Source organism: Entelurus aequoreus, linkage group LG04 (genome assembly GCF_033978785.1).
Source record: "Entelurus aequoreus isolate RoL-2023_Sb linkage group LG04, RoL_Eaeq_v1.1, whole genome shotgun sequence".
NCBI lineage: Eukaryota > Metazoa > Chordata > Actinopteri > Syngnathiformes > Syngnathidae > Entelurus > Entelurus aequoreus.
In genome coordinates, this window is record NC_084734.1 from 82,890,735 (window position 1) to 82,904,417 (window position 13,683).

Here is a 13,683-nt window from a genome sequence, read left to right on the forward strand (position 1 = left end):
CAATTTTCTAAAATGATTGAAAGACTATTCAATAACGGATTAGACAAATTCATTAACAAAAGTGGAACACTTGAGGATAACCTATACAGATACAGAGCAAACATCTCAACATAAATGGCATTAATGGGAAAAAAACAATACAATAGATGGTAAGCAGTGTGCAGCAGCAGTATTTATGGATCTAACTAAAGCACACAATCATAATATATTCATCAATAAATTAGAACAATTTGGCATCAGAGGGTTGGTATTGAACTGGGTAAGAAGCTATTTAACCACCAGGAAGCAATATGTAAAGCTCGATGAAAATTCCTCAAGAGAACTAAACATATCTTGTACCCCAGGGATCAATACTGGGACCAAAATGATTAAATCTATATATAGACGACATTTGCAAAGTTAGAAATGACTTACAACTCGTATTATTTGCAGATGACACAATTGCGTTTTGTTCAGGAGAAAACACACAGAAGCTAATACAAATAACAGAAGAAATAAACAAATTAAAAAGATGGTTCGATATAAAAAGACAATCCTTGAATCTCAGTAAAACGAAAATAATGCTATTTGGTAACAAATAGAAAAAAAAGTCAAACACAAATACAAATAGACGGAGTAGATATTGGAAGGGTGAAATAAATAACATTTTGGGGTGTCACAATAAATTATAAAATTAACTGGAAATCGCATATATAAGAAACATACAACACAAGGTGGCAGGGAATATTTATATAACGAACAAAGCAAAATATGTTCTGGACCAAAAATCGTTTCATAATTCTTTACTGCTCGCTATTGTTACCATATCTGAGTTATTGTGTAGAAATATGGGGAAATAATTACAAAAGTACACTTCATTCACTAATTGTATTCCAAAAAAGGTCAGTTAGAATAATACATAATATTGGTTATAGAGAACATACAAACCCTTTATCTATTGAATCAAAAATATTGAAGTTCAATGATTTGGTGCATTTGCAAACAGCTAAAATTATGTACAAAGCAAACTATAACCTGCTACCCAAAAATGTACAACAATATAACTTCAAAGGAAAATCTAATCTAAAACATTTGTATGCATGAACATCACTGAAGACATTTAGCATTACGGTATGTGGAATTCAATTTTGGAACAGATTATGCAAAGATGTCAAACAATGTACTAATATGATCCAATTTAAAAGTGTTTATAAAGTACACGGAAGAAGAATCTGGATAAACATCTTGAACTTTGTTGAAAATGAGGTATTCATCTCATATGTGAATCATGACTGGCTTCACTTTTAAGAGAACTGTTGGATTCTTTAGTGTACATTTTGTTACAATTCCAAGATCAGAACAGGAAGCGAACAAATATGTTAGGAATTGCTATGACTTGGAAAAGGGGTAGGATTAAATAAGCTTTGCTTCTTCCTACTCCTTTTCGAACATGTTGTAAAGAGAAATGAACATATGTAATTGTTATATGATGTATCAAATTGTATCTGTTTACATGTTCGAAAAATAAATTAAACCATAACCATAGATAGCTTCCCTGAGACGGTTTATCACAGTTTGTGAAGAAATTATTTGGTTATGCGAACCGATTGTTGCAGCAGCTGTCCGGTTGGCTGGTCTCAGACGATCATGGAGGTGCACCTGCTGGGTGTGGAGGTCCTGGGCTGGTGTGGTTTCACGTGGTCTGCGGTTTTGAGGCCGGTTGGATGTACTGCCAAATTCTCTGAAACACCTTTGGATACGGCTTATGGTAGAGACATGAACATTGAATTCATGGGCAACAGCTCTGATGGACATTCCTACAGTCAGCATGCCAACTACACGCTCTCTTAAAACTTGCGGCAACTGTGGCATTGGGCCGTGTGATAAAACTGCACATTTCAACGTGGCCTTTTATTGTGGGCGGCCAAAGGCACACCTGTGCAATAATCAATCAATCAATCAATCAATGTTTATTTATATAGCCCTAAATCACAAGTGTCTCAAAGGGCTGTACAAGCCACAACGACATCCTCGGTACAGAGCCCACATACGGGCAAGGAGACTAATAATCATGCTGTTTAATCAGCACCTTGACATGCCACACATGTGAGGTGAGATGGATTAGCTTGACAAAGAAGAAATGCTCACTGACACAGATTTGTGTGACAATATTTGAGAGGAAGGGGTATTTTGTGTATGTAGTAAAGGAAAACTAAAGGAAAATGTGAGTAAAAACGCAAGAGTTGTTTTTATATTTTTATTCAGGTATATTGGTCCCCTGGTTGAGGCTGGTGTCACACAAAAGCCAAAGAAAAAGACAGAATTCATTCTTTAATGGTTGAAATTCCAAGGTTTCAAGTGACTTGATGCAGCATGGCGGTTTCGTGAGTCAACATTTTGGTCAAATGCCGTACTGGAAGATCTCAGCCGTGTTAAGGTTGGTATAAACACTGACAGCTCAGTGTCATGTTGTTGATTTTCAGGGGATTTGGGATCTCGGATTAAGAGATTTCCCATTGTTTAACATCATGGCCAGAAAATGAACGGATCATTATTGTATTCCGCACGTGTATTGTATCATGCAGCGGACATGTCAGTTGGCCTTTGAGCCTGATGAGATCAGGAACGGCGACCGGTCACTAATATTCATGAGCAAATTGGCACCGCGTTGACGGATGGGACGGCTTAACCCCAACACGAGTCAGGGAGCACCTACTTCCAGAATGCTAAATAAGCTAACCTGGCCCTACATTTGCCCTTTCTAGTTGGGAAGTAACTTCCATCCTTTTTGGCCACGTGTGCATATAAAAAACATTGAATAAAATGGATAGTAATGTCTTTATGACTTTAGCCAGAGACATAAGGAGAATGGGCGATGAAATGTTTTTTACCTACAGCTGTTTGTTGACATGGTTGTTCTCCATTTCAGTAAAAAAAAAATCCTAAGCATTTGGTTGACCTGACAGTTCGGAGCACAAGTGTTGTTCAGATCATGTTTTTTCGTTGTGTTACTAATCAGTTTGCGTGGTCACGGAATGTAACGGAATAACGGTGTTGGTCAATATAAAGGGAATCTACAATCAAACGCGGAAAGTCAAGGAAATGTACTTAGTATGAATAAAGTGCTGTTATTGTGAGGAGAACATTTTTCTGGGGAGATTGTGTTTAAAGGGACGGGGGCACCTCCTCATGAACTGCTTCCACCAAAACTATACAAACCAAGCAGTCCAGTTGCGAACGATTGAACACCCTGAGATGACAACGACCTGGATGAATGAGAACATTCAATGGGACGACGGTCTTCTCTTCCTGATGTAAAATTCCGAGTTCTTGCACATACCCAAAGTTGCTTTGTTCGTGAGCCTGTACTGACTGGTGAATTCCTGTATAAAAACCGACTCGGTTGACGAAGGAGATACAGAACACGTTCGGCAGCTTGCTCAAATCTCGTCTATTGGACGTGCTGATAAGGATCAAGTCTACCAATTTCACTTATTTTTCAGGTGGCAAAGGTGGGTCCAGTTTGTTTTTCCTTCGTACGATCCATTTTAACCATTTTGTTGCTCTCTCCCAATACAGCTGGTTGAGTACATCCATGCAAATCAAAACCTTGTCCTGCGACAATGGCTACCCAGCTCCCAGAATGCATTGCGAAACCACGTGCTGTTTCAAGCCCATATCTGACACGGTGATGACTTGCTTGACAGTTTGGCGATACAAACGACTGCAATAGATTCACAGCATAAAAAAAGGCCATTGAATGCACCATGCTTTTATGTAACGGTTACCTGAAGGCTACCAGAGCTCCACCCAAAGGCTTGAATTGGAAACTCTCTTTCTCTAAGGGGACTTGGCCACACGGGCAAATAAATTAGGGACTCTGATGTAAAATTCCGAGGTCTTGCACATACCCAAAAAAGTTGCTTTTGTTCGTGAGCCTTTACTGACTGGGAATTCCGAAATGTTTGGCCTGTATAAAAACCGACTCGGTTGACGAAGGAGATACAGAACACGTTCGGCAGCTTGCTCAAATCTCGTCTATTGGACGTGCTGATAAGGATCAAGTCCACCCATTTCACTTATTTTTCAGGTGGCAAACGTGGGTCCAGTTTGTTTGGGTACAGTTTTTTTTTTTCCTTCGTACGATCCATTTTAACCAATTTGTTGCTCTCTCCCAATACCGCTGGTTGAGTACAGCCATGCAAACCAAAACTTTGTCCAGCGACAATGACTACCCAGCTCCCAGAATGCATTGCGAAACCACGTGCCGTTTCAAGCCCATATCTGACACGGTGATGACTTGCTTGACAGTTTGGAGATACAAACGACTGAATAGATTCACAGCATAAAAACAGGCTGTGGAAGTCGCTTCCTAGCGGTCCCACTGACAGACACTTCACAGAATCCCAGCGTGCAGGTTTCAACAGAATTTTAATTATCATGTGTTTTTATCCAAAGTTTTCTCTCTCAGAACGTGACTTTTCAGTCACGTCCGTATCCTCTCTCCCTCTCTGCTCCCGGCCGCTTACTGTTAAAGGCCTACTGAAACCCACTACTACCGAACAGGCAGTCTGATAGTTTATATATCAATGATGAAATGTTAACATTGCAACACATGCCGATACGGCCGGGTTAACTTATAAAGTGCAATTTTAAATTTCCCGGGAAATATCCGGCTGAAAACGTCTAGGTATGATGACATTTGCGCGTGACGTCACAGAGTCACAGCTCTGTTTTCATTGCAAAATTCCACAGTATTCTGGACATCTGTGTTGGTGAATCTTTTGCAATTTGTTTAATGAACAATGAAGACAGCAAAGAAGAAAGCTGTAGGTGGGATCGGTGTATTAGCGGCTGGCTACAGCAACACAACCAGGAGGACTTTGAGTTGGATAGCAGACGCGCTACCATGAGTACGAAGCTTTCTTCCAAACATTTGATCGCGTGCCCGTCCGTGCGTGCCGCTATGTGCATGTCACGTACGTAACTTTGGGGAAATATAAGTGCTGTATGAACTTTGCGGAAGTGAACGGTACTTTGGGCTGTGGGATTGAGTGTGTTGTGCGGGTGTTTGATTTGTATTGGCGGGTTATATGGATGGGAGGGGGGAGGTGTTTGTTATGCGCAATGAATTTGTGGCATATTAAATATAAGCCTGGTTGTGTTGTGGCTAATAGAGTATATATATATATGTCTTGTGTTTATTTACTGTTTTAGTCATTCCCAGCTGAATATTAGGTCCCACCCGCCTCTCACAGCATCTTCCCTATCTGAATCGCTTCCACTGCCCTCTATTCCTTCACTTTCACTTTCCTCATCCACAAATCTTTCATCCTCGCTCAAATTAATGGGGTAATCGTCACTTTCTCGGTCCGAATCGCTCACGCTGCTGGCGTCCATGATTGAAAACAATGTGCAGATGTGAGGAGCTCCACACCCTGTGACGTCACGCTACTTCCGGTACAGGCAAGGCTTTTTTTATCAGCGACCAAAAGTTGCGAACTTTATCGTCGATGTTCTCTACTAAATCCTTTCAGCAAAAATATGGCAATATCGCGAAATGATCAAGTATGACACATAGAATGGATCTGCTATCCCTGTTTAAATAAGAAAATCTCATTTCAGTAGGCCTTTAAAGACAACAGATGATTAGACAACTCGTACCACCTGGGAAATCTAATCACCTGCCAGCTGTGTCTCGCCGTCAACACTGCCACGCCCCCGTCTGATGGTGCTCTGTCTTCAGCACCATGGACAGAGGCGGTGACTTTTGCTCCTGCAGGCGCGCTGGTCACACTCTCCCTCCACACAGGCCATTGAATGCACCATGCTTTTATGTAACGGTTACCTGAAGGCTACCGGAGCCCCCCCCCAAAGACTTCAATGGAAACTCTTTCTCCACGGGGCCTTGGCCACACGGGCAAATAAATGAGGGACTCCTCATAATAAGTGGGCCACTTCTCCAACGCAACCAAGAACGAGAAGGCGGAGCGTTGTGTTACGTAACGCCCGGGAAGTGCAAATCTGCTCATCATGCTCCTCGTGTTCCTATCAGAGAACTAGTTTTTTCCCCCCGTGGTGGTTTTGTATGGCGGATGATGTGAGAATGGAGTAGCGCTGAATCACATCTTTACATATTTTCCCTGCATAACTTTGCTGCAGGAGCCTTGTCACGTGCGTTTGTGTGTTTTTCCGTTGCACGTATGTATGCTGGTCTTGCGGGGATTTTGATCCAACCTCATGAAAAGCAAGAGGACCAGGGGAAAGGGCACGTGCAGGAAGAGAGACCACCCTCCCCCATCATCTCTCTCTCTCTGAAGCTCTCAGCATTTGTTCTGCTCTCATCTGACAGAGGAAATGAATCAGAAACTCATTTATTCTCCCGCCGCACATCTATTCATTTCACAGGCTGTGACCGCTGCCCACTTGTGTTCTGATCAGTACGCTGAACAGCCGCCCTTCACGGGCCCTCCGTCGCTTTCACATCCCTGCACTCCTCAATCCAGATGACGACAGGGGGCGATACAGGCCCCCCCCGCCCCCGCCGCCCCCGAAAAGCTCGCAAGACACATCAAAAAGGAAGCGGATGATATCATCTATGATGGCTGCACCTGCTTTGTGATGCAAGGGTGAACCAACGCTTTCAGAAGGGCGCCCTCTACAGAGGCGCAGGGCTCACTGCAAGCACATCAAAGATGACTGGAGGAGGCTGCCATCCTTCCTCACGCCTCAAAAATGTGCTCAAAGCGCAGAAAATGTAGAGTGAGAGTGGACATCGCGTCCCCCCCTTTGTGTCCCGAGTGGCTCGGCTGGGATCCTTTCCGTGGGAAAACATTGGAGTTGTACAGTCTAATGGAGTGTGGGACAAAGGAGTTTTTGAGTCTATTAGTCCTGCAGTCTAGCACTGAACAGGCTCCTCTGGCTACTGACAATGGTATGCAGAGGGTGACTGGCATAATCCAGGATGCTCACTAGTTTTTCCACAGTCCTCTTCTCTGCCACCGTCACCAGTGAGTCCAGTTTTATTCCGATCGTAGAACCGGCCCGTCTGATCAGTTTCTCCAGTCCGGAGCTGTCCTTCTTAGATATGCTGCCCCCCAGCACACTACGATGTAGTACAGAACACTGGCAACCACAGACTGGTAGTACATCCACAAGAGTTTTTTTACAGATGTTGAAGGAGTGCAGCCTCCTCAGGAAGTACAGCCTGCTCTGTCCTTTCCTGTCCATTTTATAGTCTTTGGTTTGAACTCACGACCTACCGATCTCAGGGCGGATACTCTAACCACTAGGCCACTGAGTAGGTTTGCCATCCAAGCAACGTTATCATGGACGCCCCTGCTTATTTCAGCAAGACAATGCCAAGCCATGTCTTACAACAGCGTGGCTTCATAGTAAAAGAGTGCGAGTACTAGACTGGCCTGCCTGTAGTCCAGACCTGTCTCCCATTGAAAATGTGTGGCGCAATATGAAGCGACAACGGAGACCCCCGGACTGTTGAACAACTTAAGCTGTACATCAAGCAAGAATGGGAAGGAATTCCACCTGAAAAGCTTCAAAAACGTGTCTCCTCAGTTCCCAAATGTGAACACTCTAACCACTAGGCCACTGAGCAGGGTACAGGGTAGCAGTGACGTGCGGTGAGGTTCATGTCAGGTGAGGCACTGACTTCATCACAGTCAGATTTACAAACATATGAACCCTAAATAGTATCTTATTCACCATTTGATTGGCAGCAGTTAACGGGTTATGTTTAAAAGCTCATACCAGCCTTCTTCCCTGCTTGGCACTCATAGCATCAAGGGTTGGAATTGGGGGTTAAATCACCAAAAATGATTCCCGGGCACGGCGTCGCTGCTGCCCACTGCTCCCCTCACCTCCCAGGGGGTGATCAAGGGGATGGGTCAAATGCAGAGGACAAATTTCACCACACCTAGTGTGTGTGTGACAATCATTGGTACTTTAACTTTACACATAGAAACTGTAGCACACAAAAAAGCACATTTACTAAAAAAAACGTTATTATGGTCTTACCTTTACTTATAAGTGCGGGAACAGTGGTGTTCGTGTTGGAGGAGTTGTAAATGAATGAAATATGAAATCCGTACTGCAGTCTGCAGGTGTACCTAATGTTGTGTCCCTGCGGTCGTTCGCATCTCCTCCGGCGCGTGCATTGTTGTTTTTGCACTTTTTGGCTTCTTGTTAAGTGACTTTTTTTTTGGGTGGATTCGGTCTTGCACGTGGAGGGTTTGGGTGTGGGCTTTGGTTGGTGTGGCGCTCCCGCCGGGCGGTGCATTCTGCGGCGGAGGTGCTTGGCACCAGGAGGCGGGGTTATGAGGCGAGCCTCTCACAGTGCGTCTTCGCAGCAGTTTTATGATCGCTCAGCACAAGAAATACTTTACACACGTACGGTTGTTGACAAAATACACTGGACGTTATATACCTCTGCTAACTAAACTATGGAGATGTATAATATAATTCATATAGCAATACAGTCTCACTGCACAGCAGGTCAGCAGTTAGCCGAGTCATTGCGCACAATCCACGTTGAGGCACAACGCAGTGACGTGCCTCAACTGGCTGCTCAGTATTTGAACGGCAAATGTAAAAATAAAAATAATCTAAAACTGGTGAAGTTAAATGGAAAATAACTTTAGTATAATCACTGGATACATACAACAACAATTTAATTAATTTTTTTTTCTTTTTACATTTTTTTTCTTTCCATGATGGCAGGTGAGGCTGTGCCTCCCCTGCCTCTAGTGACTGCACGCCACTGCAGGGTAGGGACGCCCCAAGTGGGGCCTGCCTGACAAATTTGCCCCGTCGTGTCATTTTGTTTGGTGGCTACCAAATTTAAGAAATGTTTAGATTGACCTCTTTCAAGCTGTATAATCATTGATGTAAAAAAAAGTACCTGGAAAAAAAAGTCAGTAGATTTAACTGTAAAAACATGGCAGCTAAGTCGTCAGAAATTTACCGTAAATGTTTTTTGATGAAATATCCATAAAAATTCCATCCAAGCAAAATTTGTTGAACGCTCGCCTCAGCCGCAGGTACTCGCTGTTCCTCTTGCCTGAACGCCACACTGAGTTGCAGGACGGGGAGACGATCAGGTACACGGAAACTAGCTAGTGATGTGTATTTCTGGTCTTGTCTTCCTCGTCCGGACAGAAGGGTGACACGGCAGTGCGGCTGGATCAAAAGAGACGTCGGAGACGCTTTACTGAACCAAAAGTGGCTTTATTACAAGCGAGGGTCATTATACAGGGACTGCAGTTCCTGGAGGAGGTCAGGTCAAGAAAATGAGGCACTCCTAACTTGAAGAAGTGTGTGTGCTAAGTCAGGAGAGCACATCCTGACCATAAAAGGAGATATTTGTGTGTAAGTGTCTGGAAAACATCTGCTTTAAGTCATCACTTAAATGTTGGCGTTGAGCCGGACAGGTAGTCTCTTTTCAAGGTTAGGGCTATCACTTTTGCATTCCAAAGTCCCAATTAGGGACTCTTTCCTACAAGAATTGATCCAATCCACCTGCGAATATCAAACTAAGGGGCCTTATCTTATTACGTGCTCAAACTGAAATACCACTATTTAATTAAATTGCTGGTTTGCTTTCTCCAAGATGAATATAAACATTCACCATATGCAAAACATAATATGAGTTAATTAACTTCACCAGCTTACTTGTTGTCGCTTGCGTTCACTCTCGTTCGCCACAACGTTGACCGCTGTCTATTTTGCTGCTAATCATATTTGGATGATTAAAATCCAAACACTGTTAGATCCTAACCGATTGTAGTTCAAGAGTATTTATTAGTAGCCAGCCAGAAGGTATATTTTTGAATTAACAGATTGTGGATTGTAAACAGAGGTCACAAAAGCGTAGGTATATTACACTAGGGGGAGTGGCTATAGATTTTGACTGTAAAAAACCATGGCATCGAAGTGGCCAGAAATTTACCGTAAAATATTTCTGATGAAATATCCATACACATTTTTTTTAAACTAAATTTGTTGAACAGGTACTCGCTGTTCCCCTTGCCTGAACGCCTCACTGAGTTGCAGGACGGGGAGACGATCAGGTGCACGGAAACTAGCTCACTAGTTAGCGAAGCATCTAGCTAGCTTACTTGTTGTCGCCTGCGTTCACTCTCGTTCGCCACGACGTTGTCTGTTTTGCTGTGAAATGAATAAAGTAATTCATGATGTTCTACATATGGGGAATGTTTATATTCAACTTGGAGAAAGCGAACCACCAGGTTTAAGTAAATAATGGTTGAGCGCATAATAAATTAAGGAGCCCTAGTTGGACATTCGCATATGGATTGGGGTAATTCTCTCACGAGAAGAAGCAATGAATTCAGACTTCGGAATACAAAAGTGATAGCTCTATCCTGGAGGAGAGACTCCTTGTCTATCTTCACATCAACATTTAAGTTAAAACATATAGAGGTGGTTTTACGGTCACTTACACACGAACATCTCCTTACATGGTCAGGTTGTACTCTCCTGAATTAACACACACCCAGAAAGAGAAAGAAGGAATATAAGACTGTGGTTGGGCTCCTCCAAGTTAGGAGTGCTTCATTTTTGACTTGACCTCCTCCAGGAACTGCAGTCCTGTATAATGACGCTCGCTTGTAATAAAGCAACTTTTGGTTCAGTAAAGCGTCTCCGACGTCTCTTTTGATCCAGCCGCACTGCCGTGTCACCCTTCTGTCCGGACGAGGATGACAAGACCAGAAATACACATAAGCTGCAGATCATATTTGGATGATTACATTCAAACACTGTTAGATCCTTACCAATTGTAGTTCTAGACCATGGGTGTCAAACTCTGGCCCGCGGGCCAAATTTGTAATTTCATTTGGCCCTTGAGTTGATATCAAATTAACACTAGAGCTGGCCCGTCGATTATATACAGCGGCGGTGGCGCGGTAACACCACATTCACCGCTAATTCTCATACTTGCCAACCCTCCCGGGGGGACTCCAAAATTTCAGTGCCCCTCCCGAAAATCGTCACGACCGCTTTTTATCCAGTCCAACGAGTGCTGGCCCAGTCACATAATATGTGCAGCTTCTGCACACACACACAAGTAAATGCAAGGCGATACAGGCTACACTGAGGGTAGCCGTATAAACAACTTTAACACTGTTACAAATATGCGCCACACTGTGAATCCACACCAAACAAGAATGACAAACACATTTCGGGAGAACATCCGCACCGTAACACAACATAAACACAACAGAACACATACCCAGAACCCTTTGCAGCACTAACTCTTCCGGGACGGCCACTCTCAGTGTAACCTGTATCGCTGTTGATCAAGTATGCGTTGCATTCACGTGTGTGTGCGTACAGAAGCCGCACATATCTTGTGACTGGATGAAAAGCGGACGTGACGACAGCTCGTAGAAGACGTTAAAGGCAGTGCCTTTAAGGCACGCCCCCAAGACTGATGAACACCTTTGTTGGATAATGAAGGTTGCCTCAGCTCAAAGCCTGAGCCCCGACATTAATGAACTAGCATCCAAGAAAAGATGGCAGGTATCTGGCTTGGGCACATCAGATTAGATCAGTGTGTTGCAAACTGAGCAGTTTAAAGTCCTGAATGGTTGGTTTGTTCATTGTTATTTTAGTTTCAAATTTATTAGCCTGTGGAAAAAGTTAATGTTGATATTCACCTAAGAAGGCTGCAAATAGAAAAGAGGCATTCAATTTTTATTTAAATTGTATTTAAAAATCAAAATTGCGCTCTAGCGCCCCCTAGGGAAAAACAAAAAACAAACTGCCTGTAACTCCCACTAGGAAGGTCGTAGAGACATGAAACAAAAACCTCTATGTAGGTCATAATTTCACATCCTCGGGCAAAAACCAACAGGAAGTTGGCAATTTCCCCTTCAAGACAAAAAATTACTAAAAACACTCATTTTTGCCTCTTTGACCTGTAATTTGACCACCTTAAAATACTTCAAAACTCACCAAACTTTTCACACACATCAGGACTGGTGGAAATTGCGATCTAATAAAAAAACGAACCCCAAAACTCAAAATTGTGCTCTAGAGCAATTTTTGAATAAAACAGAGACAAAACTGCTCCTCAGAGGAAAACACAGACAAAACTGCTTGTAACTTCCGGTAGGAACGTCTTAAAGACATGAAACAAAAACTTCTATGTAGGTCTCACTTAGACCTACATTTCATAGACACCCTTCAGCAAAAATCAACAGGAAGTTTGATATCCCCCCTTCAAAACAACATTTTTGTAAAAAGCGGTCACCAAACATCAAACATTATTTCCTCTGAGCGCGTTTGTCATTTCGGCTTCAAACTACTACAGGAGAGAGATTGAACCCTTCTGATTGAAGGATACTCAAAGAGTTTGGATAAGTGCTACGGTTTTGATTTTATGAGCCTTCAAAGAAAAGAACCACTGTGCCGCAGCACCTAGGAAAAAAACACAGACACAACTTCCTCTAACTCCCAGTACGAATATCGTAGAGACATGAAACAAAAACCTCTATGTAGGTCTCACTTAGACCTACATTTCATAGATTGACACCCTTCAGCAAAAATCAACGGGAAGTTTGATATCCCCCCTTCAAAACAACATTTTTGTAAAAAGCGGTCACCAAACATCAAACATTATTTCCTCTGAGAGCGTTTGTCGTTTCGGCTTCAAGCTACTACAGGAGAGAGATTGAACCCTTCTGATTGAAGGATACTCAAAGAGTTTGGATAAGTGCTACGGTTTTGATTTTACGAGCCTTCAAAGAAAAGAACCACTGTGCCGCAGCACCTAGGAAAAAAACACAGACACAACTTCCTCTAACTCCCAGTACGAATATCGTAGAGACATGAAACACAAACCTCTATGTAGGTCTGACTTAGAGCTAGATTTCATACACTAACATCCTTCAGCAAAAATCAACAGGAAGTTGGCAATCACCCCTTCAAAACAAAAGTTTCATAAAAACAGTCATTTTTGCCTCTTTGAGCTGTAATTTGACCCCCTTAAAATACTTCAAAACTCACCAAACTTTTTACACACATCAGGACTAGCGGAAATTGCGATCTAATAAAAAAACCCAACCCCAAAACTCAAAATTGCGCTCTAGTTTAAATTGTATTTGATATGCCATTAATATTTTTTAATTATTATTATTATTATTATTATTATTTGAAACTCGATTTTGCATGTCACTATAAAGTTATATAAGCTTTGCTTGTTCAATATTCAATGCAAAACTTGTTTGGGTCCCTATTAAAAGGTTCATTTGTTCAACCTTGGCCCGCGGCTTTGTGCAGTTTTACATTTTGTCTGTCTTGCGCTGTTAATTTGGTGACCCTTCCTGTTTTGTTGGTGTTCTCCTGTAGCAGCTTCACGCCTTCCTTTGAGCGCTATTGCCCGCACCTGCTTTGTTTCCGCAATCAAGATTATTTAAGTTGTGCGTACGCTATCCTTCTTTGTGGGGACACTGTTGATTGTCATGTCATGTACGGATGTACTTTGTGGACGCCGTCTTTGCTCCACACGCTGTAAGTTTTTGCTGTCGTCCAGCATTCTGTTTTTGTTTACTTTGTAGCCAGTTCAGTTGTACTTTTGTTTTGCATAGCCATCCCTATGCTTCAGTGCCTTTTCCTAGCGGGACTTGCCTTTTGTTCATTTTTGGTTTAAGCGTTACATACCTTTTA